The sequence below is a fragment of the Stomoxys calcitrans genome, chromosome 5 (assembly GCF_963082655.1).
Source record: "Stomoxys calcitrans chromosome 5, idStoCalc2.1, whole genome shotgun sequence".
Classification (NCBI taxonomy): domain Eukaryota; kingdom Metazoa; phylum Arthropoda; class Insecta; order Diptera; family Muscidae; genus Stomoxys; species Stomoxys calcitrans.
Genome location: NC_081556.1, coordinates 82,063,503 through 82,069,144, shown reverse-complemented (window position 1 = coordinate 82,069,144; position 5,642 = coordinate 82,063,503). Strand labels below are relative to the sequence as shown.

The 5,642-nt window shown below is 36.6% G+C and overlaps 1 long non-coding RNA gene across 1 annotated transcript; it reads right to left on the bottom strand.

Annotated features, from left to right (window-relative positions):
* Nucleotides 1-801: 801 nt before the first annotated feature.
* On the bottom strand, nucleotides 802-5,175 carry LOC106088455 (uncharacterized). Its single transcript, XR_001221451.2, has 2 exons — nucleotides 4,854-5,175; nucleotides 802-941 (listed from the first exon to the last, which is right to left on the bottom strand). It is a non-coding gene; the product is annotated as an uncharacterized LOC106088455 (long non-coding RNA).
* Nucleotides 5,176-5,642: the final 467 nt, after the last annotated feature.

The following is a 5,642-nucleotide window of genomic DNA, read 5'->3' as shown; positions in this document are numbered from 1 at the left end:
ATCCAACAAATTTACCAAGTATGGTTTAAATCGGTTCATAACCTGATATAGCTGTCATATAAACCGATCTGGGGACTTGACTTCTTGAGTTTCTGGAGGGCGCAATTCCTATCCGATTTGGCTGAAGTTTTGCATGAGGTGTTTTGTTATGATTTCCAACAACTGTGCCAAGCACGGGAGAAATCGATGCATATCCTGATACAGCTGTCATATAAACCGACGTGGGATTTTGACTTCTTGAGCCTTTAGAGGGCGCAATTATTATCCGATTTGCCTGAAATTTTGTACGATGGATCCTCTCATGACCATTAACATACGTGTTTATTATGGTCTGAATCGGTCTATAGCCCGATACAGCTCCCATATAAATCGATCTCTCTACTTTACTTCTTGAGCCCCCAAAGGGCGCAATTCTTATTCGAATTGGCTGACATTTTACACAGGTCTCCAGCATATAATTTAATTGTGGTCCAAACCGGACAATATCTTGATAACGCTCTAATGGAAGAGCAAATCATTTCTTTTATCCTTTTTTTTTGCCTAAGAAGAGATGCCGGGAAAAAAACTCGACAAATGAGATCCATGGTGGAGGGTATATAAGATTCGGCCCGGCCGAACTTAGCACGCTTTTACTTGTTTTTTTCCTTTTTCAGTAATTGTAAACCTCTGCCATAAACATGGCCATTAGCTTACCATTTGATTCATTTTAAATGGTTAAATAAAAATCTGATCCATAACATAAACCTTCCAAACAATGAAGCTATGAAAACCATAAAAATTCAGCAAATCAAAAACAACAGATTATAGACATTTAAACATTAAACTCTAAGAAAATTTTTAATGGGAAAACGCTCAGAATAATCTTGTCTGACCTCCTTTTGAACCAAGTCAACCGAGAATAAACAATTATATTCATAAATAATTGAAATCATTGCAACCATCTAAAAGAGAAGAAAAACAAACGTTATCATTAAAAAAGTCAATCATTTTTTTTTCTTCACTTCGAATTTTGTGATGTGAAAACTAGAAACAGTTTTATAATTCGACTTAAATTCAGATAACTAAATCGATTGTTTGTATCGGTGATTTAAAATCAAAAACATGCTCAGAACAGCGGAGGTATTAATGAAAATATGGACAATTATTGTAGAAGATTTTCTATTAAAAATTCAACATATTGTAATTGGGGTATTTTGAACATCAAACAATGCCATAATGTGTAAAAAGCTATTACAACTATTTCCAAAAGCCTTGATAGATATTCATGCACTGAGAATGAATATTTCGTTCGACCATATCTCCAAAGTTGCAATAACATTGTTTGGCTGCCAAATGAACTTCAAAACGATCTGCGATTTGGGGTTGTATCTTAATAGCCGTCGTAGCGCAGAGATGTCGAATCAGACCATCAGAAAAAAAATTTCAGCGGTGATTTTCCCCTCGTAATGCTGGCAACATTTGTGAGGTACTTTGCCACGTAAAACTTCTCTCCAAAGACGTGTCGTACTGCGGCACGCCGCTCGAACTCGGCTATTAAACTTGAATCGAACTGCACTCATTGATATGTGAGAAGTTTGCCCCTGTTCCTTAGCATAAATTTCATGGACAAAATTTGCATCTTATTAGCAATGTTAATCGTATAAAAGAGAATTTTTGAAATTATTACCTTTCTGTCACTTTGAACCATAGTGATAAAATTCACACTATTTAAGATACATTTAGCCAATCAACCCGAAATTTCCAAAAGAGAATCCTGTTACCAAATTCCGGGTAATCACATTTAACCCTTTGAGGACGAAGAAATTACCACTCTTTAAAATTATGATTTGTTGTATATTCGTTCTCAGAAAGGTCATATTTACCGAGTAAAGTGTGAACAAAAAAGTTGCTCCTTATATGAAAAAAATTTTTTTTTTTTTTTTTTTTAATTCATTTTTATTAATGCTTTCTATCTTAGTATAGATATTTACATTATTATCGACATTATTTTGTATATTATAATTACTAATGGTGCCAACCCAGTGGTTGGCCCACGTATAAAATTTATTTATGCATCATTAAAGTGGAGTTAAAAATTTACAGTAGGTCTTGCGGTGCTTTTCTTTTGAGCCGCTTAAATGTTTCAGTGTTCCTCATCAGGTTTGTTGCTAGTGGGTTTGGATGTTGTTGAATTCTCAATTTATAATTTTGGAGTTGTGACAATACTTCTTCCTGGACAGTTTTTATATTTAATTCCTCGTGTAGTCGCTTATTAGTTATGTAGTATGGTGCACCTGCAATTTTGCGTAATGTTTTTGATTGTAGTTGCTGTAGTAGTTTGATTGTTGTATGTGAAGCGGTTCCCCATGAAAAAAATTGGACATATATTTCCCATTCGAAGCTAAATATTTGGGTAGAAAAGTGTTTTCGAATAATGCTTAGAATTCAAAATAAATCGGACCGTGTGCTCAGTTTAGACTTCCAGAAATGAAACATGTAAAAAGGCATTAGGTTCGGCCGGGCCGAAATTTGGAAACCCACTACCTCGGGTATATATGTAAACCAACTATCGTAATCCAATGAAAATGTATAATGTATGCCCCCAAAACAGCTACATCGAAATATGGTCATATGGACCAAACTCAGCACGGACATTGAGTGGTTTAATACGTACAAGTCATTGTTCAATATTGTAGAACAAAATATTGGTATTTGGTAGCTATATCCAAATATAGGCCGATCCCAACCATATACGATAGAGATGCCAACATATGGCGCTGTGTCAAATTTCAGCGAAAACGCATTATAAATGCGCCTTTTATGGGCCCAAGGTCTTAAAGCGAGAGATACGTCTATTTGGCAGCTATATTCAAAACTGGACCGATCTGGGACAAATTGAAGAAGGTTTTCGAAGACCCTAACACAACCCTCTCTGTCCAAAATTTCGGCGAAATCGGACAATAAATGCACCTTTTATGGGCCCAAAACCTTAAATCGAGAGATCGGTCTATATGGCAGCTATATTCAAATCTGGACCTATCTGGGACAAATTAAAGAAAGTTGTCGAAGGCCCTAACACAACTCTCTGTCCCAAATTCAGGCGAAATCGGACAATAAATGCGCCTTTTATGGGACCTCGATTGGTCTATATGGCAACTACATCCAAATATGGACAGATCTAGACCAAATTGAAGAAGGATATCGAGTGACTTAACATAACTCACTGTCCTAAAATTGAGAAAAATTGGATAATAAATGTGGTTTTTATGGGCCTAAGACCTTAAATCGGCGAATCGGTCTATATGGGGACTATGTCAGGATATAGTCCGATTTAGCCCATCTTCGAACTTAACCTGCCTATGGACAGAGAAAAAAAAACTGTTAAAATTTTCAGCACAATATCTCAAAGACTGTAGCGTGATTTCAACAGACAGACGGTCAGACGGACGGACATGGCTAGTTCCTCTTAGATTTTTACGCTGATCAAGAATATATATACTTTATATATATATCCATTACCATCCTTCGGCGGTGGGTATAAAAATCATTAAAGTCAAGCAAACGCTACTTGTAGTGGTGGGTGCCGTGGAGGTGGTAGGATGTACAGTCAAAATGTTTACAAAAGTATTTGATTTAAAAATCTTCTAGTGTCAGCCATCAAATTTAGTAGCTATACAAAATACGAAAATAAATAAGTTTCTTTAAAAAAAGTTCTATTTAACAATGAAAGGTAGTTTGAGATATTTGACCAGAAAAAAAACTGTAAAAGTATAGATTCTGTGCATAAAAACAAACAAAACACCTCATAAAAAATGTCAGCCAAATCGGAAGAGAATTGCGCCATCTAGCGGCTCAAGAAGTCAAGATCCAAGATCGGATTATATGGCACCTATACCAGGGTATGGACCGATTTGAATCATACTAAGCACAGTTATTGGAAATGATACCAAAACACCACGTACAAAACTACAGCCAAATGGGATAGGAATTGCGCCCTCTAAAAGCTGAAGAAGTCAAGACCCATGATCGTTTTATATGGCAGCTATATCAGGTTATAAACCATACTTAGCACAGTTGTTGGAAGTGATACCATGTGCAAAATTTCAGCCAAATCGGATGAGAAATGCGCCATCTAACGGCTCAAGAATTCAAGACCCAAAATCGGTTTATATGGCAGCTATATCGAAACATAGACCGATTTGGCCCATTTAAAATCCCAACCGACCGACACTAATTAAAAGTATTTGTGCAAAATTTCAAGCGCCTAGCTTTACTCCTTCGAAAATTAGCGTGCTTTTGACAGAAGGGCGGACATGGCTAGATCGACTTAAAATGTCACGACGATCAAGAATATATATACTCTATGGGGTCCGAGACGCATTTATCGAGGTGTTACAAAGAGAATGACGAAATTAGTATACTCTCACCCTATGGTGGGGGGGGGGGGTATAAAAACATATTTTGTGGGCCTATGACCTTAAATATGGTACGATGTGTACTGTGTTCGGTATCGACAGTTCCAATTTACTGCTTGTTTAAAAGTTCAGCGATTTTGGTGTCTAGTGCAACTCGCTGTGCCAAATTTTAGTGAAATCTCGTTGCCTCTTTGTGGGCTTTAAATATGATCTGATTTTTATAGTTCAAGAGTTTAACATGCGTATGAAAAATTCTGATTTGCACCAAATTTCAGTTCATTATCTCAATTTTTAAAGGTTTTATAGTGATTACAGCTAATGGACAGCCGGACGTCTTAGAATTTAGCGATGATAAAAAATTGCAAGTATGCCCATGAATTTGATATTGAGGAACAGTTGCAAACTTCTCACATATCACTGACTGCTGTCCGACTTTAAGCTGAATCATAAGATACTTACTTTTTATAGCCGAGTCGCAGTAGCTTTTAAGGGAGAATTTTTTTTACAAGGGATAGTACGTCATAAAGGCCGCCAGCATTAGGAGGGGATTACCACCGCGGAAAAACTTTTCTGATGTTCATGCCAGGCGCACATGCCAACCTCTTTGCTATGGTGGCCTCCATTCCGATCAAGAACTTACATTCATATGCATACACTTTAAAGGATAGGGAAGCTATATTTCGGAATTGCCTCAGGAATATAGCCTTCCTATGGAAATTGGAATAAAATCACACACCTTTAATTTTTTTTAACTTTTTTAAAGAATGTACTATAGTTTAAAACTTACTTTCAAATATTGTTTTCTTTTCTACAACTACTTTCTGAAAAATCCGTTCTGCGATTGCATCATCGTCCATGCCATTTATTGCGCTTTAACAGCGGTCAACTATCCCATCACGACATGTCTATCTGTCATGCTTTCAATTTCTTTCAATTGGATTTTCCAAGATTCAGTGTTATCAGTGAGGCTAAGGCCCACTTGCAATCACCACGAATTGAAATATTTCCATAACGTTTGCAATATAATCAGTACTCTATTGAAAGTCTACGAATTTAAAACACATTGACACTGAACATCAGACATCCCAGCGAGAAGATAGAAAATATTTAAATATGAAATCTATTGCGTCGTCCACTGTATTGGCATTGCTTTTTATAGGGGCTTGGGCCAAACCAGTTTACGAGGATTCCAATTACAAACCGAGAGCAAATTTCGTCCAAGCCGATTGTGGGGAAAAGTTTAAATTT